The following is a 27099-nucleotide window of genomic DNA, read 5'->3' as shown; positions in this document are numbered from 1 at the left end:
TTTTGGCCCAATTAACATAGTCCCACAGTTGCCTTTGGTCCTTGTGAAAAGTTAACCAGGTAGTATCAGTGTGAGATCATGTATAGTGTGTGCGTATCTGCCCTGCATTTGGCTCAAAGCCACTTGTAGTGATTTTTTGCTGTTGGAGTTACCTCCATACTTCTCTGAAGTCACTTTTCTGTTAAGTTTTACTGGTTAATTCCAAGTACTGCATGTCTACGTGTTACCTAAACTAGGGTATGCAGTGCCCCAATTCTATGCAGGGAGGGTGCAAAACGGCAAAATATTTGTGACCCATCTTTCTGGACCTTCGGTTATACGGTAAAATTTGGAAGAAATAGTAGTTTAAGAACCATATACACATATATACACGTATTTATATATGTGCGTGTGTGTGTTTTTTTTTTTTGAGACGGAGTTTTGCATTGTTGCCCAGGCTGGAGTGTAGTGGCATGATCTCATCTCACTGCAACTTCTGCCTCCCTGGTTCAAGCAATTCTCCCACCTCAGCCTCCTGAGTAGCTGGGATTACAGGTGTGCGCACCACCATGCCCAACTAATTTTTGTATTTAGCAGAGACAGGGTTTTTCTGTGTTGGCCAGGCTAGTCTCGAACTCCTTACTTCAAGTGATCCATCTGCCTCAGCCTCCCAAAGTGCTGGGTTTATAGGCGTGAGCCACCGGCCCCAGCCAAGAACCATCTTATTAAGAAAAGACAGAGAAGAGCAGGGAAGGGGAGAAGTGTTTCAGGAAACACAGTCCAGGCTCTGACGTTGCCCAAGGTGGAATTGAGGGACTCCCCCTTACTTTAGATAGGGTGCTTTTGAAGGCCACAGGGGTGGCGTGTTCCTGTAATCCCAGTTGCCCTCTTGACTTGAATCCCATGCAGAGACTTTGTTGGCGGTTTGTACACACCCATCCTCTGCTGGTTGAGTCCTCTGAGCTGGGTGTGCTGGACATACAGCAAAAAGGACTTCTTGACCAGCTCCCCCGGCAGCTATTTAAGTCCATGCCTGGCTGACCTGCCATGCCATGTTGTCAGGATCCATGGAGCTCGGGATCTTGTTGCTTTCCATTCTAAATAGGAGACATTTGCAATAGACAGATATTCTGAAATGTCCAAATGTGCATTATTATTGACTGTAGTCACCCTGCTATGCAGTAGATCTCAAAACTTATTCTTCCTATTCAAAACATTTTACCCTTTGATAAACAACCCTACATTATTTCTCTCTCCCACTACCCCAGCCTCTGTTCACCATTAATCTATTCTCTACTTCTGTGGGCTCAACTGTTTATTTTTAGCTTTTAATTTTTTCTTTAATTTTTAGAGACAGGGTTTTGCTCTGTTACCCAGGCTAGAGTGCAGTGGTCGATCATGGCTCACTGCAGCCTTGGACTCCTACGAGCAGCCGTGGGGGAAACCCAGAAGTCACCTGTCCCCAACGATAATCTTGGGAATCAAGTCCCTCCATGCTGGATGACCAGATGTTGTGACCTGAGTCTCTCCCCTATGGCAAGTGCCAGGCCCAGTAGGGGCCACAAGGAGGTTTGTCAGTTTCATCCTAAGAATACTTTGCTGACCTGGCACAGTGGCTCATGCCTGTAATCTCACCACTTTGGGGAGGCTGAGGCGAGCAGATTATTTGAGGTCAGGAGTTCGAAACCAGCTTGGCCAACATGGTGAAACCCCATCTCTACTAAATAAAAAAATCAGTGTGGTGGCACATGCCTATAATCCTAGCTACTTGGGAGGCTGAAGCAGGAGAATTGCTTGAGCCCAGGAGGCAGAGGTTGCAGTCACTGGAGGGGGCTGTGTTAGTATTGGTCTCATTTTCAAGGAGAATAAGGGACTAGTGGCAAGGGTGGCTTTTCTGGTGGTCTTCTGCCCTGTTCTTCTAGCCTGCTGACTTTTAGAGGTAACCAAGGTAAAGGTGGGAAAGGCAGGCTAGCTTAGACTCCTCCTCTTTTGGTAGACAGGGAATGTGGGCTAAGCTTTGGGGAACGGGGAAGAAAATTGGTGGGAACCCCAGAAGGCAAGGGCTGCACTCTGATGATGGAGCCTTCCTCTAGTTTCCTATACACCAGGACTAGGTGTGTGGCCATGGTGTAATCATAATTTTCCCCAACAAGGACTCTTGGATGTGGTCAAGAACTAGAGGATGCATGGAAACACCTGGATGTCCAGGCAAAAGTCTGCTGCAGGGGCGGGGCTTTCATAGAGAACCTTTGCTAGTGGGGATGGAGCCCCCACACAGAGTTCTCCACTGGGATTCCACCTAGTGGAGCTGTGAGAAGAGGGCCACCATCTTCCAGACCCCAGATTGGTAGATGCACCAACAGCTTGCACCATATACCTGAAAAAGTTGCAGACACAACACCAGCCTATGAAAGCAGCCAGGAGAGAGGCTGTTCTCTGCAAAGCCACAGGGGTAGAGCTGCCCGAGACCATGGGAACCCACCTCTTGCTTTAGCGTGACTTGGATGTGAGACATGGAGTCAAAGGAGATCATTTTAGAGATGTGAGAGTTTAGTGCCCTGCTGGATTTCAGACTTGCATGGGGGCCTATAGCTCCTTTGTTTTGACCAACTTCTGTCATTTGGAATGGCTGTATTTACCCAATTCCTTTAACCCCATTGTAGCTAGGAAATAACTAACTAACTTTTGGTTTTGCAGGCTCATAGGCAGAAGAGGCTTGCCTTGTCTCAGATGGGACATTGGACTGTGGACTTTTGTGTTAATGCTGAAATGAGTTATGACTTTGGGGGACTGTTGGGAAGGCATGACTGGTTTTGAAATGTGAGGACATGCGATTTGGGAAGGGCCAGGGGGCGGAATGATATGATTTGTCTATGTCCCCATCCAAATTTCATTTTGAATTCCCATGGGTTATGGGAGGGACCTGGTGGGAGGTAATTGAATCATGGGTACAGGTCTTTTCCCGTGCTGTTCTCAAGATAGTAAGTCTCATGAGATCTGATGGTTACAAAAAGGGGAATTTCCCTGCACAAGTGTTCTTCTCTTTGCCTGCTACCATACGTGTAATATGTGACTTGGTCCTCTTTGCCTCTGTCATGATTGTGAGGCTTCCCCAACCACATGGAATTGTAAGTCCAATTAAATCTCTTTCTTTTGTAAATAGCTGAGTCTTGGGTATGTCTTTATCAACAGCATAAAAACAGGCTAATACAGTAACCTCCTAGCTATACTAACTGTATATCCTAAGAATGCTAACCAATAATATTGGTGCTACAAACTATGCTAATTAATGAACATAATACTGACTACACTAACTGTATACTGACTACACTTAACAGTGCTAACCAACAATGCTAATATGCTAACCAACAACATTAAGTAAATAAAAAATGGAAAAATGAGAAAAACAACAAAGGAAATGGAAGAAAAATGGGAAGAAGATAAAAGAATTTAAAAAGTGGGAAAAAAGAGTAAAGAAGGACGAGAAAAAGAAAAAAGAATAAGAAAAAGGAAAATTTTAAAAATGACAGAAAAATGAGGACAAAAGCAAAGGAAGGGAAAGATAAGATAAAAGAAAAAATGCACACACAAAGAAACAAGCTAATTGTGGTCTATGTTTGTCAGGTCACCAAAAATCAGCTTACTGGGCTATACATACCAAAAACTTAGGTCCAGCCAAGTGCTCATTTAGGTGTTTGTAATTCCAGAACAATGGCTCCTTATAATATCAGAGCAAGAAATGAGCCAGTCATAGCTGTGGATAATTCGTAATAGTTTTCTCACTTTTTTCCTCAATAGCCTTTTTCCATTTTTTTTTTTTTTAAAGAAGTGCTTATTTTTTAGGTGGGTTGTAGAGATTGATACAGATATATATCAGAAACCTGAAGTATGCTAAAACAATCTTTTTCATTTCTAAGTTCAAAATCTGTAAATATACCTTTTGGCTTTTAAACATGTCATGTGTACACTCAATATTCAATACCTTTTTCTTTAAACTCTGAATATTTGGTCTCAAAATGATGCTACAAATTAACTAACATCATGATACCATAAGGAATTGTTCTATTGCATAAGACATGATCGGGTGCATTATTAACATCTGTAGAATGAAGAGGAGGATATCTTTTATCATAATTTCCTCAGAAGAGCATCATCAGATTTCTCGTCAGAACCTTTGAGAACACAAGTTAGTAGGTTGATGTATTCAGTTGTTGATGGAAGAAAACTGTCAGTTATGAATTGTATATCCAGCAAAACTGAAATCCTGTCATATGCAGCAACATGGTTGAAACTGGAGGCCATTATGTGAAATGAAATTAGCCAAGCCTGGAAAAACATATTGCATGTTCTCACTCCTATGTCAGAGCTAAAAAGTAGATCATATTGGTGGGGAAGCGGATAGAGGATGAAGGGGGGAAAAAAGAATAAAAATGTATTTGTTACCCCAAACTGTATACTTAAAAATGATAACGATAGTAAACTTCATGCACGCGTGTATGTTTAACCTCAATAAAAAATATTTTTTTAAAAAATGAGGGTGGAATTAAAACATTCATTCCCAGATATGTTAGTCTTTTTGTGCTGCTATAACAAAATACCTTAAGACTGGATAATTTATAAAAAACAGAAGCTTGTTTCCTACAGTTCTGAAAGTTGGGAAGTCCAAAATCAAGGCTCCAGCAGATATGGTGCTTGATAAGTGCTTGCCCTCTGCTTCCAAGATGTTCCCTTGTTTCTGTGTTCTCACTTGGCAGAAGGAATGAACTTGCTCCCTTGAGTTCTTATATAAAGTCATTAATCCTATCCATAAGGGTGGAGCTAGTATGGCCGAATCATCTCTTGAAGGCTCCACCTCTTTATTTTTCTAATTTTTTGTAGCGATGGAGTCTTACTGTATTGCCCAGGCTGGTCTCAAATTTCTGGGCTCAAATGATCCTCCTGCCTGAACCTCCTAGAAAAGTGCTGTGGTTATGGGTGTGAGCCCCACCACTTAATCCTATTGCATTGGGGATTAAGTTTCAAGATGAATTTTGGAGGAGCACAAACACTAAAACTACAGCACCAGATGATCAGAAGCTTAAAAGAGTTTGTTGCCACTAGATCTCCCTTCATGTAAGAAGTCATAAAAGTTGAAAGAACATTAGACAGGAAAGCAAATCTGAATGAAGATATAATCATGTCTGATAAAGGTAAATATTGGAAAAATTATAAAAGCTAGTACTATTTGTTTTCTTCATGATTTAAGAGACTAATGTATCAAGTTATTAGTCTGTGTTTTGGACACAGCACATACAGATGTAATTTTGTAGCATTAATGGCTGAAAGGTGGTGGGGTTGCAGCTGTGTAGGAGCAGTTTTTATATGTTATTGAAGTTAAACTTGGAATACATTCACATCAGAGTAGTAAAACTTCAGGGTGTTAAATGTCACCCCCATGGTAACCACAGAGAAAATACCTGTAGGATACACATAAAAGGAAATGTAAGGGGGATTAAATGCTTTTCTACAAAAATCAGCTAAACACAAAGGAAGATAATAATGCAGGAAATAGGAGACAAAACAGCTGCGAGGCATATATAGAAAACAAATAGTAAAACCAAAAGTTCTGCCTTACCAGTGTTTACTTTAAATGTAAATAGCTTAAACCCTGTAGTCCAAAGACAGATTGGCAGAATGGATAGAAAAGACTACAGACTGATTCAGCATGCTGCGTATAAGAGACTCATTTTAGATCAAAGACAAAAAAATGTAATGTGAAAGGATGGAAAAAGATACTCCGTTCATATAGTAACCAAAAGAGATTAGGGTTGCTGCACTAATATCAGACAAAATATACTTTAAATCAAAAAAGTTTACAAGCGACAAAGAAGTGCGTAATATAATAAAAGGTTTAATACAGCGAAAAGACAAAACACTTATACATTTACACACCTAATAACAGACCATTCAGATATGTAAAGCATGACTGACAATAGAAGGGAGAAATAGCCCTACAATAGTAGTTGGGGACTTTAATGGGTAGAAGAAACAGGCAGAAAATAAACAGGGAAATAGAATATAGTACTTGAACAATATAAAAAACCAACTAGGTCTTGCTGACTTACCTAGGACATTCTACCCAACAACAATAGAATACATATTCTTCTTAAGTAGACTTAGGACCTTCTCTAGGATAGACCATACATTAGGCCACAAATTAAGACTCAGTTGATTTTAAAAAATACTATACCAAGTATTTTCTTTGACCAAAATGGGATGAAGAGAGAAATTAGTAACAGAGGAAAACTGGAAACTTTGTGTAAATTAAGTAACACCCTCTTCAAGAACCAGTGGGTCAAAGGAGAACTCACAAGGGCAATTAGAAAAGAAAAAAAAAGGATTAGAAACAATTTAACAGAAAGAAAATACAACATTGCAAACCCTATGAGATGCCACAAAAGCAGTGTTGAAGAGGATATTTATAGCTATACATCCCTTCATTAAAAAAGGAGGAAGACCTCAAATCACCAATCTAATTTTATAAAAAAGATTGTATTCCAGCCTGGGCAACAGAGCAAGGTATCTACTTCGTTAAGGTATAAAATTAGTAATTTGACATCTTCCTTCTTTTTTAATGAAGGCACTTAAAGCTATAAAAAAAGAAGGAAGACCTCAAATCACCAATTTTATACCTTAACAAAGTAGAAAACAACAAACCCAAAGCTAGCAGAAAGAAGGAACTAATACAGTAGAGATAAGTAGAAAAATTCAGCAAATCCAAAAGTTTCCGGAAAAAACTTAACAAAATTGACAATCTCTTACCTAGATTGACTAGGCCGGAGATGAGAAACCCAATTCATAACCACCTTTCTTTGCTAAGTTCTTGGGACTGTACTCTTTCTGCTTTGGACGATGCCGTCTCCTCAGCCTTGAAAGTGATTTTATATGTAGGGAACTCTAAAAATTTCTCACACACAAAACACTTTTGGATCTGCTAAACTAATTCAGCAAAGTTGTAGGATACAGACTGAACAAAAGTTCTATTTCTGTAACACTAACAACAATCTGAAAAGGAAATTAAGAAAGCAGTTATATTTACAATATCATGGAAAAGAATAAAATAGGAATAAATTAGGTAGCAGCAAGATTTGTGTAGAAAACTATAAAACATTTCACAAATAAATAATTTAATAAATGGAGAGGTAACTTTTGTTCATACTTTTAAAAACTTAATATTGTTGGTCGGGCGCGGTGGCTCACGTGTATAATCCTAGCACTTCGGGAGGCCGAGGCGGGTGGATCACGAGGTCAAGAGATCGAGACCATCCTGGTCAACAAGGTGAAACCCTGTCTCTACTAAAAATACAAAAATTAGCTGGGCATGGTGGTGTGCGCCTGTAGTTCCAGCTACTCAGGAGGCTGAGGCAGGAGAATTGCTTGAACCCAGGAGGCGGAGGTTGCAGTGAGCCAAGATCGTGCCATTGCACTCCAGTCTGGCTAACAACAGCGAAACTCTGTCTCAAAAAAAAAAAAATAATAATAGAGACAAGGTTTTTCTATGCTGACTAGGTGGGTCTCCAACTCTTGGGCTTAAGCTGTCTTCCCACCTCAGCCTCCCAAAGTGCTGGAATTACACTTGTGAACCACTGTGTCCAGTCTATCTTATTTTTTATATTTTTAGAGTCACGGTCTTGCTCTGTTGCCCAGGCTGGAGTACAGTGGTGCAATTGTAGCTCACTGTAACTTCAAAGTCTTGGGCTCAAGCGATCTTCTCACCTTGGCTTCCCAAATCACTGGGATTACAGGTGTGAGCCACCATACCTGGGTTATTTTTAATTTTTTTTTGTAGAGACAAGGTCTCACTTTATTGCTCAGGCTGGTTTTGAATTCCCAACCTGAAATGATCTTCCTGCCCTGGTCTGTCAAATTCCTGGGATTACAGGTGTGAGCCACTACTCCAGGGTATTTTTGTTTGAGACAGAGTCATCTTCTTCTGTAGCCAGGTGCCAGGTTAGAATGCAGTGGCACGATCTTGGCTCAGTGCAACCTCTGCCTTCTGGGTTCAAGCAATTCTCCTGCCTCTGCCTCCCAAATAACTGGTACTATAGGCACGCGCCACCATGCCTAACTAATTTTTGTATTTTTTAGTAGATAGGGGGTTTCACCATGTTGGCCAGAATGGTTTCCATCTCTTGACCTCGTGATCCGCCCACCTTGGCCTCCCAAAGTGCTGGGATTACAGGCATGAGCCACTGCACCCAGCTGGGTTTGGTTTTTTAAATTTTGCTGCTTTCAGTGACATTCATCAAGAATGAATGACTTTAAAACAACAACGAAAAATATTTAGGGATTTTTACTCTTGGGCAGGTATGCTTCTGTCTCTCAGCATTTATCAGATAAAAGGGTTTGGAGTAAATCAGTGATGTTTTGGTTGTGGATAGAACTCTTGAGGGTTCCCTGAACATGATCCTTTGGTAGCATTGGATTGCTCTTGGCCTTCCCATGAATAGCTGTGTTTTATCTGTTTTTTACTTAAGATTTCACATATGAGTTCATTTGAAATGTTTCTGTTGCCACAAAGAAACAAAATCCCTGGCTCAGAGTTTTAAGGGGACTTGTAGTTCTAATGTTCCTCAGGCTTTAGTTAAGTAGTAAACAAACTACAGGTTGTTTTTAAGTTCAGTAAAGATCTTGAACCTACAGCCCCTGTGTTTTACAAATGAGGAAATTAAGATCAGTATCTTCTGTTCAAATTGTTTTTTTCAAAGAAAGCCGAATGTATCATAAGCTGATAGGTCTCTGGCCATGAAATAGGGTTTCATAGTTACATTGAGATTGTTGAATGGGGAAACAGAATTTACATTTTAAAGCAAATGTGTTAACCTCAAGAGGAATAAAATTAAGTAAACTATATGTTAGCTCCTCGTAGTGTGGCAGGAATTCAGTGTTATGGTGGAGAAGCCCCAGGAGTTTAACGTGGTAGGTAATGAAGGTTTATGTTAGTTCCTTTCCATGAATATCTCTGTCGCTGTGTGTTGTCATCTCAGGTTAGTTTCTAGCCATGACTGCCTAAAAGTTGTCTGAGGGAGGCTGTGCACTGGGTGATCTTGTGAGGCAGGTGGACATCTATTCTGCCAAGATCTTGTGGGCTCAGTTTGAGAATGGGTTTTAAGTTTTAGTCACTTCACGCTGTCTTTGCAGGAATGTAGCTTTTGAAATAGAAGCAAAGTGTTGCGAAACCTCTGACATGGTATTCTTTAGCACTTCCTCCTCAGCCTGAAGATCTCAGCTTTTGCTTGGGCATTGCAACACCCCATGGTACCCGAACCTCAAGTGAGCTCTGTTAGGTTTTCATATTTGCCCGTGTATGATGGTGACTCTTATGAGTCAATTTGACTGGGCCTCAGGTGCCCGGATATTTGGCTAAGCAGTATTCTGGGTGTGTCTGTGAGGGTGTTCTGGATGATACGGACATTTGACTTGGTAGACTGAGTGAAGGTGACTGCCCTCCCCAACATGGGTGAAGAGGAGAGGCTGAGCAGGAGAGCAAGAGGCTGAGCAGGAGAGTGTTCCTTTCTCTGCCTGATGGTGCTTGAGATGGGGCATAGGTGTTCTTTGGCCTCTGACGCCAGGCTCCAACTAGAGCTTAATACTGTTAGCTCTCCTGATTCTCAGACCTCCTGACTGCAGGTTACGGGACTTCTCAGCCTGCATAATCTTGGCAGCCAATTTCCTTGTAGTAACTCTATCACTAATCTGTTGGTTCTGTTTCTCTGGAGAGACCAAGTACTCCAGCAGTAATAGAGTCACTTTTTCCTAGAGATAGGTTTTATCTTGGAGGATCCTTCTGTTGATCCTTCCTGTATCTCTGTTTCACAAACACTTCCTGCAGTGTAGATTGCTAATAACTGGTTTGTGAGTACCTCCCAGATATACTGGGATGAACAAAAAGGTCAGTGCCATCACCTGACAGGCTGTTGATTGTCAAGCCTTTGTGTAGAAGCAAGGAAATTCATGTAGCAACCATAACAGAGGCAAAACCTAGAAGTGAAAGATGGGTAGATTTTTGGCTAGCAAGAGCTACAGAAAAACACGCAGCCTCTAGCTTAAACTGAGGTATAAACATATGGAACTAGTGTAGACTTTGAAATCTTTTCTGCTCGAATCCTCTTGGTAGGGAGACCTAGGCAAAATCTTGTCATTTCCACTGACAGTCCCATAGCAACTTCAGATAAGGTATAGACCTATATGAAATGTTTTATCCCTTAAAAGCCATCATCACCTATTTGCCTGTGGAATTCTTCCTACAACCCTAAAAGGTGGAGAGGAAGCCTTTCTTACAGATAAGGATGGAAATCGTGCAGATGCACGAATTTGTTTATAAAGCTAAGTAGAAACAAGAGTACCAAGGGGTCAGATTTTTCCAGCCCCCAAATCCTTGGCATAAGTGTTCAAAAAGTAAGCACAGCTGTTCTGGGGTGTTCTTAGCCTGTTGTCTTCTCTCCATGTTAAAATTCTGGCCTTTATTCTGTCCTGTGAAGATTCTCTCTATACTTACCTGGCAGGGGAGATACCATGATCAAGAAGGTGGTTTTCCTAGGATGAGGCTTATCCATTGCACTCCGGATGTGCTGACTCCTGTGATTTCCCCAAATGTGGGAAACTCGACTGCATCATTTGTGGTAGTGGGGGACTGCGTTCGCACTTTCTCCTGGTAAAAGGAAAAAAAGATTATCTCTACCCAGTTGAAGATTCAACATCTAGACACCCTCTTTGAGAAGCATTATTTAAGCCCTCATATAATGTTGGGTTAGATTCCTGATCACCTCCAGCCCCTTATTTTGTGTTGAGAGTTTGCTTTGATTACAAAGTCATATATACTCATTGTTTTAAAACTTAAAATATGGCAAACCGTAGTCAAAGTCTTCTATACCCCTACATCCTACTCGGAGGAAGAAGTCTTGGCTATGCCTATGACATCACACATATATTGCCATTTTCCTGTCTGCTTATCCAGGGTCTTCTTGAACCACGCTTGAAGTAGGGAGACTATCTTAGTCATCTTTGCATCTCTAGCAGTTGGGTTGGTGCATATATTTGGGAAATGAATCTGTGCTAAAGTCACCAGCCTTCCAACAGGCCTTATGTACCAAAGTCTGTGTCCAGATTGGCGTGACCTTTGAGTTAACGGTCCTTTATTTAGATCTTCAGGACTGAGTTCTCTGCCACAGATTTGCCTTCTGGAAAAAGGTACCTCTCCTCTGGAGCAGCAGCTGTCAGCCTATAAATCCTGTTTTGAAAATTGGAATTTTAGTTAAATTACAGGGACAGAGTATGATTGTATACAACTTAATTAACATATTGAAATAGGGATCTGAATAAGACTATTTTAGGCATTGCTGAAAAGCAACTGAGCATTTAATGTTTTCATATATGTTTATGCCTGCCAAACTGTGGCACCAGCCCCATCAAGATGTCTGTGGTGAACTTACTATGTAGAAGGTGTGGAGCCTTTGCATTTCCTCCCCCTGGACTTGGCACCATATTTGCATGTTTTGCCAGTTATCTTAAAGTGGGATTTTTTTTTTTTTTTTTTTTTTTTTTTTTTTTTTTGAGGCTAAGTCTTGCTCTGTTGCCTGACTGGAGTGCAGTGGGGTGATCTTTGTTCACTGCAACTTCCACCTCCCGGATTCAAGCAATTCTCCTGCCTCAGCATCCCAAGTACTGGGACTACAGGCGTGCGCCAACATGCCCAGCTAATTTTTTGTATAGTAGAGACGAGGTTTCACCATGTTAGCCAGGATGGTCTTGATCTCCTGACCTCATGATCCGCCCTCCTGAGCCTCCCAAAGTGCTGAGATTACAGGCATGAGCCACTGCTCCTGGCCTTAAAGTGGGATTTTAAATCTATTGTAAAACAAAAATAAACTTCATGGTACTTAATGCCACTGAAGTATGCACTTAAAAATGGTGAAAGTGGTAATTGTATATATTTTACCATAGTAACTTATATAGGAATACTTTCTATAACCTTATGCTAATAAATTTGAAAACCTGGAGGGGAAATTTTGCTGGCAGTGTTGAACTAAAAGTGATGGGTCATTTTTTTCTAGGCTGCAAGTACACTCCTGTGTGAAGATTAAAGATGAAAAAGGTTAAGGAGGAGGAACAAGGGAAAAGAAAAGCGGATACTTTAAGGGTTTCTGCTAACTCTTCCCAAGGAATTGGAAGGAATGTTTACTAAACGTTCCATCCCCTTTTAAGCTCTCCTCCCCAACACAGTTAACCAAGGAAATTGTTATTTATTCTTTATAATAAAACCCTCCCATCACAGTTTTTCTTAACCTCCTGAAGTCGTATCACCCTCCCACTTCCCACCATGACCTCCAAAAGTCAAGTGATTATATGAAAACCTGGAGGATTACTTAACTCTGAATGAGTATGGAGGGCCTTCTGGGAGTGGGGAATGACGTGGAGTGACAGCATTATTGGTCAAACAAACTTGAAGTACTTTGGAAGGTTTGGTTTGGGGCATTTCTAATTGTTGACGTTACCTGGACCCCACCCTGGTGGGGGAAGAACCTGAGGGTGGAGATTAGACTTGTTTATCTAGATTAGGATCCAATGAGAGCTTCTGCCCCAACTGTCCTGTTCAGAAAGCCACTCTTCCTCTAATGTGGAATAACTGTCACAGTTTATTATGAAAAAATGTCAAACATACACAAAACAAAGAGACTCAGTGTAACAGATACAATCTCCTACCTAATTTCAACAGTTAGAATTTTCTGTATTTGCTTTATCTGCTCTTTAAGTTGAGCTACTACAAAGTAAATTAGAGCTCGTGATACTTTGCCTGTAAATGCTCTGAAGTCCTTTAATTTAGAATGTGGTCCCTCCTTCTCTTTTCTGTCATTATTTTTACTTTTGGAAAGATCAAACCAGTTGTCCTAACAGAGTGTCCCACATTCTAGGTTTGTCTGGGTGCATCTTTTGAAATTTTTCTTTCTTTTTTTTTTGAGACAGAGTCTTGGCTCTGTTGCCAGGCTGGAGTGCAGTGGTGCAGTCTGGGCTCACTGCAACCTTTGCCTCCTGGGTTCAAGCAATTCTCCTGCTTCAGCCTCCTGGGCAGCTGGAACTATAGGTGCGTACCACCACACCCGGCAAATTTTTGTATTTTTAGTAGAGACAGGGTTTCACCATGTGGGCCATGATGGTCTCATGTGATCCACCTTGTGATCCACCTGCCTCTGTCTCCCAGAGTGCTGGGATTACAGGTGTGAGCCACCACGCCTGGCCATCTTTTGATGTTTAATGTATTTTTCTATCCCCACTCTTTCTTCTGAAGTGGAAATTAGGTCTAAAGGCTTAAGTATGTTTAGCTTATATATTGTTGACAGGAATGCTTCATTAGGTACCTCATAATGTCTGATTGTTCCACTATTAGAGACAGTAAGTTTAATCATGGTATTAAGGTAGTCACAACCATATCACTGCATTGTAAAGATACTTTTCCTTCCCCTACCCCCATTCCTGTGTGATTAGGAAGTGCTTTGGGGTAATACTTTGGTGCCATGGGATCTTTTAGTTTCCCACCTACGGTATCATTGATAATCTTTAACTGAATCTTTCCTCATTAAGAATTGTAAAATTATTTTTTATTTCAATCATTTTAAATATATTCCTTCTGCTGGCATTCCCTGTTAGATTCCCTCCCCCATGCTTTTCAACTGATACATTCCTACTTAAAAGCCAGGATACATTGTTTTCCTCTACCTACCTATTTTCAGAGTGAGGAGTTATTGTTAGAAGTATTCCTTCATCATTAATGAAATTGTTTTGTTCATCAGATTACTTCAGGAGACCAAGCTACAAGTGAGCAAAATAATCTGGGCCCCGCAGGACTACAGAGGTCAATATGGAGGACAGATGAGAAGCTGCAAGCTGTCCCACAGAGATGGCAGGCTTCCCCCTCCTGTTTAGCAGGGCTGGAAATGAGCTACCTGTGACTCCTCTCTGTCCTTTCCTGGCTCCTTCCAGTCACCTCAGTGTGAGTGATGAGTAGTACAGTGACAGCCTCTACCACGTACCACATTTCTGCCCTGTAATAGCTTTGCTAGCCACAACTTTCTCACTGTGCCAAAATCAGTGCCTGTTTCTACCTATTTTCTACCTTTTCTATCTCTCCTCTGCCAGCAATATTGTGTTTAACTAGAGTGACCTTTCTGTCCTTCCTCACCATCCCTGCTTCTCACACTTACATTCTTACTAATTCAACTTAAGTAATACAATTAAACACCTCCTATGATGAAGAACTCCCTTAAATCTTCCATTGACCTCTTTGGGCTGTTGTCACAAAATATCTTAGACTGGGTAATTTATAAACCACAGAAATTTATTGCCCACAGTTTGGAGGTTGAGGAAGTCCAAGATCAGGGCTCCAATAGATGCATTGTCTGGCGAGGGTCACGCTTCTAGATGGTGCCTTTTATATGCCCTCACATGGTGTAAGGTGGCTCCCTGCAGCAACTTTCCGAAGATCTGCAATCCCATTCACAAGGTTCCTGCCTTTCCTGACTTAATCACTCCACTACAGGCTCCACCTCTTTTTATTTTTTCTTTTTCTTTTTTGAGGCTGGAGTGCAATGGCATGATCTTGGCTCACTGCAACCTCCGCCCCCCCAGGTTCAAGTAATTCTCTTACCTCAGCCTCAGGAGTAGCTGGGATTACAGGTGTGTGCCACCATGCCCGGCTAATTTTTGTGTTTTTAGTAAAGACAGGGTTTTGCCATGTTGGCCAGGCTGGTGTTGAACTCCTGATCTCAGGTGAACCACCCGCCTTGGCCTCCCAAAGTGCTGGGATTACAGACATGAACTGTTGCGCCCAGCCAAGCTCCCCGTCTTAATAGTATTGCCTTGAGCCTTAGGCTCCAACATACTGATTTTGCAGGGGCATTCACATTCAGACCAGAGCAGCCCCTCTACTTAGATATGCACAAGTGTAAAAATTAACATGAACTCTGATAGGCTCCACTCAATGCAGGGACTCAAACATGGCACCTTTAATATATAAAATCAGTATGTTTGCCAAATTGCATCTCTTCAGAGGACAGATTATGAGCTAGTTGTTTAACCAGTAAGTTTCAAACAGTGAAACCAAGTAAATACCAGTTGTTCAGCAATAAATTAGGACACCCCAAGAAGTTCTGGGTAACCACTGTCATGGGAAAGAGCAGATGGGTCTTCCACTAGAGCAGAAGGCATAAAATTGGACTGCATTTATTGTATGGTTCTTTTCTGGCTTCATGATTTTAAAAACTACCAAGAAGATTTGAAAATAAAAATCAAAAGTCCACCATGATTTTCTGGGGAGAAGAGAAAGCAGCTCCTGAACCAAAGGTCACTGTCTACACCAACAGAGCAGATCCATAGGAATGGCCATATTTCTTTTCTTTATTTTTTATAGAGACAGGGTTTCACCTTGTTACCCAGGGTGGTCTTGAACTCCTGGACTCAAGCAATCCGCCTGCCTCACCCTCCCAAAGTGCATGGATTACAGGCATGAGCCACTGTGCTCAGCCTGAGTCATATGTTTAACTCTTTGAGGAACTGCCAGACTGTTTTCCAAAATGGCTGTACCGCTTTACATTCCTACCAGCAATGCAGAAGGGTCCTGATTTCTCCACATGCTCGTCAGAACTTGTCTGTGTTTTTGATTCTAGCAGTCCTAGTTGGTGTGAAGTGGATTCTCCTTTCTTTTGACCAACACTGGGGTCTGATTTGTCCGGATACCATTTCTTGCTGCAGCCTTTATGCCTAGTGCCTGATGCTGCTTCACCCTGCTGCATGTTGGCATTCAGATTTGATTTAAAATCTGAGTGGCTCAGCCCCTGCTCTGAATTGTCGCTTCAGTCAGGTGTTTGCAGCTAGTCTCCATAGGAGTTGCTGGGTTTTAGTCACAGTATACAAGAGGGATGCTCCTTCTAGGAGCTGAGGGTTGGGAAAGTGTGGTGTGGCAGGTTAAGATGTGGCAAGCAAACACCTAGACCTAGGCTTGTGGGACCCTCGGAAGGGATGTGGGGCCAAGCTCTTGGAGGGCCTGAGGAATTAGCCCAAGGAGCTTTGGCTTTCAGTAGCTGCACCTGTGTGTAGCAAAGCAGGCTGGCATAGAGTTAAGGGAGCCTGGGGTAAGGAAATAAATTGGGAGTCAAGAAGTAATGATGCTACTAGGATTGTGGAAATGTAAAGAGGTTAGGGAAAGATTTGTATGGCTGGGGCTAAACCAGACATGATGGTTGGGGTAAAGGAACATATAGTGTTCCTCTTGGGAAGGGCAGATGAGATGAGTGGAAGGTTTCTGTCTAATGTGACTTTAGGTGCTAACAGAACACAAGGCAGAGGTGCGCAGCAGAGAAATAAGAAAAGTCGAAGCTGGAATTCAGATCAGCAATCATGAATGCCGTGAGAATTGAGGCAATGCAGAGTGGCTGCTTCTTCCATGTCATCTCCTCAGCTACCTGCAGCCAAAAAAGTTCTGACTATACTTTTTTTTTTTTTTTAAAGAATAGCTTCATCGGAATATAATTGTCGTACATATTGAAACTATACACTATGAGTTTTCACATATGTATGTATCTGTGAAATCATTACCACAATCAAGAGAATGAACAAATCTCTTACCCTGAAGTTTTAGAATATTCCTTTGTAATTCCGCCTTCCTGCCTGCTGCCCCTTCCTTACCCCTCTCCAGGTAACCACTGATCTGCTTTCTAGTTTGCATTTTCTGGTATTTTGTATAAATGGGATCTGTATATATACTTTATATACAGTGTATTTATTTGTTCAGGGGGCAGGGGAGTATCTGGCCTCATTGGACATTATTATTTTAAGATTAATCTCTCCTTCATATATCTACAGTTCATTCCTTTTTATAGCTCTGTGGTATTTCGTTGTATAGCTATATCACAGTTTGATTAGCTTTTCTGTTAATGGACATTTGGGTTTATTTGTGTTTCTGGCTGTTATAACAAAAGCTGCCCTGAACGCTGGTGCACAAGTCTCTGTCTAGATCTACGTTTTCATTTGCCTTGGGTAGGTAACTATTTCAAAGGGGAATGGTTGGGGCATATGGTAGGCGTATGCTTTAACTTTGTTTAAAAAGCTGAAATACTTAATACATCATAAAAATTCACATATATAAAGTGTGTGTTTTTTGTTTTGTTTTGTTTTTGGAGACAGGGTTTTGTTCTCTTGCCCAGGCTGGAGTGCAACAGTGTGATCATAGCTCCCTGCAGCTTCATCCTCCCAGGCTCAGGTGATCCTTCCACCTCAGCCCCATGAGTAGCTGGAACTAAGGGCACACACCACCACCCCTGGCTAATTTTTTTTTTTTTTTTTTGACACAGAGTATTGCTTTGTCACCAGATTGGAGTGCAGTGGCTTGATGTCGGCTCACTGCAACCTCCACCTCCTGGGTTCAAGCTATTCCCCTGCCTCAGCCTCCCAAGTAGCTGGGAATACAGGCACGCGCCACCACTCCTGGCTGATTTTTTAAAAAAAATATTTTAGTAGAGATGGGGTTTCACCATCTCTACTAAATCTCCTGACCTTGTCATCCACTCACCCCAGACTCCCAAAGTGCTGTGATTATAGGCGTGAGACACCACGCCCAGCCTAAAGTGTGCAGTTCAAATATTCACAAGGTTATACAACTATCACCATCTCATTACAGAACCTTTTCTTTTCTCTTTCTCCTTCCTTCTCTCCTTCCCTCCCTTCTGTTGTACACCACCACACCCAGTTAGTTTTTGTAGAGACAGGATCTTGCCATGTTGCCCAGGATTTCTTCAAACTCCTGGGCACAAGTGATCTTCCTGTCTTAGCTTCCCAAAGTGCTGGGATTACAGGCATGAGACACTGCATCTGGCCCACAAAATTTCATCACCCCAAAGTATATATCTAACTTTTAAAATGTTTTTTCCATTTCACATTCTCACCAATAATGTATGGGAGTTCCATTTGTTCCACGTCCTTGCCAACACAGGACGGTCATTTAAAAATTTTTAGCCCTTCTAAGAGGTATGTAATGGTATATCATTATGTTTTTAATTTATATTTTCCTAAAGAGTAGCTATGTTGAACAAACATCTTCACCTGCTTATTCCTTGGTGAAGTATCTGTTCGATCTTTTGTCTGCTTTTATTGGATTGGTTTTTTTCTTACTGTGTTTGAGAGTTCTTTGTATATTCTGATTACAAGTCTTTTGTCAGATACGTGATTTTCAAATATTTTCTCTCAGTCTGCGTCTTTCATTCTTTTAATCGTATTTTTGGAAGAGCAGAAGCTCTGAGTGTTGATGAAGTCCAATTTGTCAGTCCTTCTAGGGATTGTGCTTTTGGTGTGACATCTGTTAAAAGACAAAATTACAGCCCATTTAAAGATCCTAGTTAGCTTTTATTTGTAATTCATGAATCAGGGCAGCCTCCATTCTATAAAATAGAATGAAAACTTCCAGTGGGCAGTTGCAGAAGAATGGGCTTTGTAAGGTGGGAACAAAGAAAGAATAATTGAAAGATGACTGGTTAACCTCAGGTTACTTTATTTTTTCTTTTTTTTTAAATTTTTTATTGGATTTTAGGTTTTGGGGTACATGAGCAGAGCATGCAAGACAGTTGCGTAGGAACACACATGGCAGTGTGCTTTTCTTTCCTTCTCCCCTTCACTCACATTTGGCATTTCTCCCCAGGCTATCCCTCCCCACCTCCCCCTCCCACTGGCCCTCCCCTTTTCCCCCCAATAGACCCCAGTGTTTAGTACTCCCCTTTCTGTGTCCATGTGTTCTCATTTTTCATCACCCGCCTATGAGTGAGAATATGCGGTGTTTCATTTTCTGTTCTTGTGTCAGTTTGCTAAGGATGACGTTCTCCAAATTCATCCATGTCCCTACAAATGACACGAACTCATCATTTCTGATTGCTGCATAATATTCCATGGTGTATATGTGCCACATTTTTCCAATCCAGTCTATTATCAATGGGCATTTGGGTTGGTTCCAGGTCTTTGCTATTGTAAACAGTGCTGCAATGAACATTCGTGTACATGTGTCCTTATAGTAGAACGATTTATAGTCTTTTGGATATATACCCAGTAATGGGATTGCTGGGTCAAATGGAATTTCTATTTCTAAGGCCTTGAGGAATCGCCACACTGTCTTCCACAATGGTTGAACTAATTTACACTCCCACCAACAGTGTAAAAGTGTTCCTTTTTCTCCACATCCTCTCCAGCATCTGTTGTCTCCAGATTTTTTAATGATCGCCATTCTAACTGGCGTGAGATGGTATCTCAATGTGGTTTTGATTTGCATCTCTCTGATGACCAGTGATGATGAGCATTTTTTCATATGATTGTTGGCCTCATATATATCTTCTTTCGTAAAGTGTCTGTTCATACCCTTTGCCCAATTTTGAATGGGCTTGTTTGTTTTTTTCCTGTAAATCCGTTTGAGTTCTTTGTAAATTCTGGATATCAGCCCTTTGTCAGATGGGTAAACTGCAAAGATTTTTTTCCCATTCTGTTGGTTGCCGATCCACTCTAGTGACTGTTTCTTTTGCCGTGCAGAAGCTGTGGAGTTTCATTAGGTCCCATTTGTCTATTTTGGCTTTTGTTGCCAATGCTTTTGGTGTTTTGTTCATGAAGTCCTTGCCTACTCCTATGTCCTGGATAGTTTTGCCTAGATTTCCTTCTAGGGTTTTTATGGTGCCAGGTCTTATGTTTAAGTCTTTAATCCATCTGGAGTTAATTTTAGTGTAAGGTGTCAGGAAGGGGTCGAATTTCTGCTTTCTGCACATGGCTAGCCAGTTTTCCCAACACCATTTGTTAAACAGGGAATCTTTCCCCCTTGCTTGTTTTTGTCAGGTTTATCAAAGATTGTATAGTTGTAGATATGTTGTGTTGCCTCCGGTGCCTCTGTTTTGTTCCATTGGTCTATATCTCTGTTTTGGTACCAGTACCATGCTGTTTTGATTACTGTAGCCTTGTAGTATAGTTTGAAATCCGGTAGTGTGATGCCTCCCGCTGTGTTCTTTTTGCTTAGAATTGACTTGGCTATGCGGGCTCTCTTTTGGTTCCATATGAAGTTCATGGTGGTTTTTTCCAGTTCTGTGAAGAAAGTCAATGGTAGCTTGATGGGGATAGCGTTGATTCTGTAAATTACTTTGGGCAGTATAGCCATTTTCACGATATTAATTTTTCCCAACCATGAACATGGAATGTTTCTCCATCTGTTTGTGTCCTCTCTGATTTCGTTGAGCAGTGGTTTGTAGTTCTCCTTGAAGAGGTCCCTTACGTTCCTTGTGAGTTGTATTCCAAGGTATTTTATTCTTTTTGTAGCAATTGTGAATGGCAGTTCGTTCTTGATTTGGCTTTCTTTAAGTCTGTTATTGGTGTAGAGGAATGCTTGCGATTTTTGCACATTGATTTTATATCCTGAGACTTTGCTGAAGTTGCTTATCAGTTTCAGGAGTTTTTGTGCTGAGGTGATGGGGTCTTCTAGGTATACTATCATGTCGTCTGCAAATAGAGACAATTTGGCTTCCACCTTTCCTATTTGAATACCCTTTATTTCTTTTTCTTGCCTGATTGCTCTGGCTAGAACTTCCAGAACTATATTGAATAGGAGTGGTGAAAGAGGGTATCCTTGTCTAGTGCCGGATTTCAAAGTGAATGCTTCCAGTTTTTGCCCATTCAGTATGATATTGGCTGTTGGTTTGTCATAAATAGCTTTTATTACTTTGAGATACGTTCCATCGATACCGAGTTTATTGAGGGTTTTTAGCATAAAGGGCTGTTGAATTTTGTCAAATGCCTTCTCTGCCTCAATTGAGATAATCATGTGGTTTTTGTTTTTGGTTCTGTTTATGTGGTGAATTACGTTGTTAGACTTGCGTATGTTGAACCAGCCTTGCATCCCCGGGATGAATCCTACTTGATCATGGTGAATAAGTTTTTTGATTTGCTGTTGCATTCGGCTTGCCAATATTTTATTGAAGATTTTTGCATCTATGTTCATCATGGATATTGGCCTGAAGTTTTCTTTCCTTGTTGGGTCTCTGCCGGGTTTTGGTATCAGAATGATGTTGGTCTTGTAAAATGATTTGGGAAGTATTCCCTTTTTTTGGATTGTTTGAAATAGTTTTAGAAGGAATGGTACTAGCTCCTCTTTGTGTGTCTGGTTACTTTTTTGTAAGGATTAAAAAAGAGGGTAATTCCTTATCATGCCTGCCAAAACTGGCCTGTTTGGGTATTCTGTCTCTCTTGATTTTTTAGAAGGTCAGATAATTTAGTTTTCATTTGGTGACATGGAACTTTAGCTCGAGTGACTCTGTTTTGTTTGATCTGGTCTTTTAAGGCCTAGTACAAGAGCTCAGTCCAAAACAATGGCCTCCTGTTATTTTTGTCTAATATATCTAAGAAATCCTTGCCTAACCCAAGATTCTGACAGTCTTTTGAAATGGGATTGGATTGGCTGATGCCCTTTTGGGTCTCCGCCCACTTGCTCCCAGGTGGAAAGGAAAAAAAAAAAAAAGAATGGGATTGGATTTTAAACTAAGATCTTGGGTATTCAGAAGCCATCTAAGTTTTTATAACCTGTCCTCACCAGATACACTGGAGAGTCAGAACTTATGGGGGAGGGGAAGAAAGCCAGTTACAAAAGATCGTCAGTTGCTTAGTCATCTGTCACTTTACCGAATGCCCCTCATGAGCCAGCTCTGTAATCCAGTGTATAGTTCCCCATCTCTTGCATTTGTCCTCTGTGATTTATAGCTTCGTTCTTTCTACAGTCAAATGAAGTATAAAGAAAAAAACCCAGAACTTAAGAAATTATAATGAAGAAGGCAAATCTTCCATCTTTCTCTTCCTGAAAAAAAATCCAAGTATAAGTAATTTTTCTTTAACATAAATCGTTATACTACTCCTTCTTTCCATAAAATATTTGGGAGCTGACTGCTTGTTAGGGTAACCTGACAGCTCTGCCACTATTTCCCTTAGTCTTTAAATGTTAAGAAAGGAAATGTGACCTTTTTATTTTTTTTTTGAGTCAGGGTCTCATTCTGTCACCCAAGCTGGAGTGCAGTGGTGCAATCATGGCTCACTGCAACCTCCACTTTCTTGCTTCAAGTGATTTTCCCACTTCAGCCTCCTGAGTAGCAGGGACTACAGGCATGCACCACCATGCCCAGCTAATTTTTTGTATTTTTGGTGGAGATGGGGTTTTCACTATCTCTGGTTTTCAACCACCTGGTTGTTGGCCAGGATGGTCTCAAACTTCTGACCTCAAGTGATCCGCCCACCTCTGCTTCCCAAAGTGCTGGGATTACAGGCATGAGCCTCTGTGCCCAGCCTACAATTTTAAGTTTTATATTTGGTGGAAAATTTCCTCAGTCGTGGGGCTCATCTTCAAGAGTGGAGACTAAAATAGTTTCTGTGATTTGTCTGGCTAAAGGACAAATAATTCTACAGCCCTGTGAGCTGGAGAATGTTGTAGCAGGTTAATAAGGGACTTACTCCATTTCATCAGTAACCATCAATTGTTCCAGGGATTCAAGAGGTATAGAGATATTATGCTTAATGGTAATAAGGTACCACTTATTGATAGTGTATCAGGCATTGGTCTCTGGCATCTTAACATCTTTGTACTCATATCTTCACAGGAGCGCATGAAAATTAAATCATCTACCTTTTACAGATGTAGGGATTTAGTAGAAGGTGGAAGGAGGCCAGATAACCCAACCTTTAATTGTACAGCTAATATTAGGTTGGTGCAGAAGTAATTGCAATTTTTGCAATTACTTTTAAAGTTTCAGAGCCCTGATTTGAACCAGAGCATCTGAGAGTCTCTTTGGGCTGTATACCAGAGTTGTTCTTGTATGTGAATAAGGAGTAGATCTGAATGTCTTGACTTCTCCCTTGGAAGCCACTGTGTTCTGATCAGCCTTTTTGTGACCATTTTGTTGACTATGATGTTATTCCTTAAATTCTCTCCTAAACATACTATATTTTGCTCCTGAAGATGATCCAAACACCCTCAAAACTTAGGTGGAGACATTGTTAAATCTAGGTGATGGATATTGTTAAAAGAGTTTTCAAAAAAGGGAAGATCATGACTAATTTTAAATATAAAATGAACACGGTAAAGATTTTAACTCATTAAAGGAGAGGAGGATGTTACAACTAGTTCAGGGAGGGGGACAACAGAGCAGACATACATGTAATAGTGTCGAAAAAACGAACACAACTGGCTTTTCCACAGGGAAAGGTTATCAAGACAGTTCATTTACATATCCATAGACGAGTGATTTGCATTTCCATCAGTTCTACACAATTTATAGTTGCTGAAGGGCAGTGAAAGGCTAGAATCAGATAACCTAGAAGGATGTGTTCCAAAGCTTAGAGAATACACCTAAATACTGCAGTTTCCATTGGAAACATCCCATGGTCTTTTTTATTTAAAATTTGCTTTTAGAATGTGAGAGTTTATAATGTTACTGTCTCTATTTTTTTTTTTCTTTCATAACACATGTTTAAAACTCTTACTTAAAAATGTTTTTGTTGGGGATGGGGATTGTGAATTAAATTCCTAACATGTCCTTCCTAATAGTTACATGTTATGCCTAATCTGCTGGTGTACTGGGGTGATATGACACTTATTTTAAGCCTGATGCACTTAGAAGCATTCTACTTTGGATATCTGTTCTGAGGGTGATAGCCACAAAATGAGCTTGAGCCCTTTTGCAAATTGTCGGACTTGTAGTGGTTGTCATGTGTCCCTAATACCTGATTTGGAAGACTCAGTTAAGGGTTTAGAAGTCTGCAGAAACATACGCTGTTAGGTAAGAGTTGGCTGTCTGATTCCCCAAGGGTTGACTCCCCCTTCCACCTTTCTAATGTTAGTAAGAGATAAATGCTGTATGGCTGAAGTTTTTGATTCCTTTGATCTTAACTCTTTGTGGTGTTGGGTGGAGAGTGGTTGGAAGAGGAATGGCAAAAAAGTTCACATTTCATCCAGTCATTTTCCAGTCAGTTGGATCATCTTTTGAAGTGAAAGCCTCTTGGATCTTTTGGCGGGGGTGGGGGGTGAGACAGTCTCGCTCTGTTGCCCAGGCTGGAGTGCAATGGTGCAATCTTGGCTCACTGCAACCTCTGAGGCCTCCCGGGTTCAAGCGATTTTTGTGCCTCAGCTTCCCAGGTGGGTGGGATTACAGGCATGAGCCACTATGCCTGGCTAGTTTTTGGGTTTTTTTTTTTTTGAGATGGAGTTTCACTCTTGTTGCCCAGGCTGGAGTGCAGTGGCGTGATGTCAGCTCACCACAACCTATACCTCCTGGGTTCAAGCAGTTTTCCTGCCTCAGCTTCCCGAAGCTGGGATTACAGGCATGCTCCACCAAGCTTGGCTAATTTTGTATTTAGTAGAGAGGGGGTTTCTCTGTGTTGGTCAGGCTGGTCAAACTCCCAACGTCAGGTGATCCACCCGCCTCAGCCTCATAAAAGTGCTGGGATTACAGGTGTGGCCACCGTGCCTGGCCTAATTTTTGTAGTTTTATTAGAGACAGGGGTTTCGCCATTGTTGGTAGATTGGTCTTGAACTCCTGACCTCAGATGATCCACCCACCTCAGCCTCCCAAAGTGTTGGGATTATAGGCGTGAGCCACTGTGCCCTGCCAACATCCCTTCTTAATGTCCTTCTTTTACTTAAATATATGAGGAATGGGCCACTGAGAAGGGGGAGCCCTGTTTGGGGTCCTTTGATTGGAGACTAGCAATAATACTGGTAGGAGAGGTGGAAATGCAACCTAGGCATTTGTAGGTCTTTGACCACAGCTTATGTTCAGATGGGAACTGGTAGGCTGCCTGACTTTTAGTGAGACTATTCATCTTGCCTTCTATTGAACCCCATTATCTTGGTCAACTCTAGTTCAGTCTGTCTTCTGTTAGTCTCCATCCTTCCTCCACTGGCAGAGAAAAGGACACATTTTGCCTTTCATCTAGTGTAATTCTCTCCTTTCTTTAGTAGCAGTGCTATACCACATTCTCTAGGCTTCCTGATTTGAGAACTCTGAGGCTTGTATCCCACGGATGGTAGTAGAGGTTAAGTTTTTGCTATTTGTCCCGAGCAGGCATGATGTTAACACTTTGCATTATCTACTATACTTGTTTAGGAGCATTAAACAATTCCAAGTGTGGAGACAGATTATCCTTTACCTGACTGAATTTATTTTACTTTGGGATGTTGTTGGAAGTGGTCATGAAGAAATTGTTTAGGAATGTAAATCTCGTCCTGTGAAATGCCTGTTAACCAGGATTTTTTTTGTTGTTGTTTAACTTGACAAGTAAAAATTTTTAATTGATAAATAAAAATTGTATATATTTGTGGTGCACAGTATGATGTTTTGAAATACATACACATTGTGGGATGGTTATATCAAGCTATTTAACATTTGCATTACCTCACATATTTTTTGTGGTGTGAATGCTCAAAATCTAGTCTCTTAGCAATTTTCAAGTATACAATACACTGTTAGTAACCATAATCACCAAGATGTGCAACAGATCTCCTATTTCTCCTAACTGAAGTTTTGTGTCCTTTGACCATTGTCTCCCCAGTTACCCTGCCCTCAGGTTCTGGTAACTACCATTTTACTCTCTGCTTCTATGAGTTTGTTTTCTTTAGATTTTACACATAAGTGAGATTATATTGTATTTGTCTTTCTGGGCCAGGCTTATTTCACTTAACGTAATGTTCTCTAGGTTCATCCACATTGTGGCAAATGACAGAATTTCCTTCTTTTAAAAGGCCAACTAGTATTCTATTGTGCATATATGCCACTTTTTTTCTATTTTTATAGGCAGGGTCTCACTCTGTTGCCTTGGCTCGAGTGCAGTGGCGCAAACACAGCTCACTGCAGCTTAGACCTCTCGGGCTCAAGTGATCCTGATCCCTTAGGGCCCAGCTGCCTCATCCTCCCAAGTAGTTGGGACCACAGATACACACCACTACAGCCAGCTACTGTATTAATTTTTTTAGAGACGTGTTTCATCATGTTACTTAGGCTGGTCTCAAACTCTTGGGCTCAAGCAATCCTCCCGCCTTGGCCTCCCAAAGTAGTGGGATTGCAGGTGTTTTGCCACTGTGCCTGACCAACTACATTTTCTTGATCCATTCCTCTGTGGATGGTTACTTAGGTTTATTCTGTATCTCACTTACTACTGCAGTGAACATGCAAGCGCAAGTCTCTTCCACTTACTGATTCCATGTTCTTTGTATATCATTGGATCATATGGAAGTTCTATTTTTAATATTTTCAGCAGCCTCCATACTGTTTTCTGTAATGGCTGTACTGATTTACATTCCCACCAACAGTGTGCAAGGGTTTCATTGCTCCACATCCTAACACTTATCTTTGTCTTTTTGATAGTAGCCATTCTGACAGGTGTGAGGTGGTATCTCAATGTGGTTTTAATTTGCATTTCCCTAATAATTAGTTAAGACACACACACATACACACACACACGCCATATGTCTATTTTCTTTTGAGAAATGTCTTTTTAGGTCCTTTGCCCATTTTAAAAATCGGGTTGTTTTCTTACTGTTGAATTGTTTGAGTTCCTTATGTTTAGGGTATTAAGCCTTTATCAGATATATGTTTTGCAAATATATTCTCCCATTTCTTAGATTGTCTCTGCACTCTGTTGTTTCTCAGTATGGTTCTTTTTTTTTGAGACAGGGTTTCACTCTGTTACCCAGCCTCTGGAGTGCAGTGGTATGATCACTGCTCACTGCAGACTCTACCTCTTGGGCTCAAGCGATCTTCCCACTTGAGCCTCCCAAGTAGCTGGGACTACAGGCTCATGCCAACACCCTTGACCAAGGGTCTCTCCCCCCCCCCCCCCCCCCCGTAGAGACAGGGTCCTTTGTGGCCCAGGCTATTCTTAAACTCCTGGGTTCAAGCAGTCCTCTCAGTGTTTTGGGATTACAGGCAGGAGCCACTCTGCCCTGTCTCTGTGGTTCTTATAATACTTGAGAATAAAACACTTAAAAAACTCCCTAGAACTCCTCAAGAGGACTGTCTCCAGTCTGATGAAACT

The 27099-nt window shown here is 41.2% G+C and overlaps 1 protein-coding gene and 1 non-coding gene across 2 annotated transcripts in view; both read left to right on the top strand.

Moving 5' to 3' along the window:
• RAB7A (RAB7A, member RAS oncogene family) overlaps nucleotides 1-27099 on the top strand; it is an 81749-nt gene that overhangs the window by 17901 nt on the left and 36749 nt on the right. The window lies entirely within an intron of this gene.
• On the top strand, nucleotides 10509-10672 carry LOC118148236 (U1 spliceosomal RNA). The gene has a single exon (XR_004735000.2). It is a non-coding gene; the product is annotated as a U1 spliceosomal RNA (small nuclear RNA).

The sequence above is a fragment of the Callithrix jacchus genome, chromosome 15 (genome assembly GCF_049354715.1).
Source record: "Callithrix jacchus isolate 240 chromosome 15, calJac240_pri, whole genome shotgun sequence".
Taxonomy (NCBI): Eukaryota; Metazoa; Chordata; class Mammalia; order Primates; family Cebidae; genus Callithrix; species Callithrix jacchus.
The sequence above is the reverse complement of the archived record's forward strand: the minus strand, read 5'-3'. Positions and strand labels throughout refer to the sequence as shown.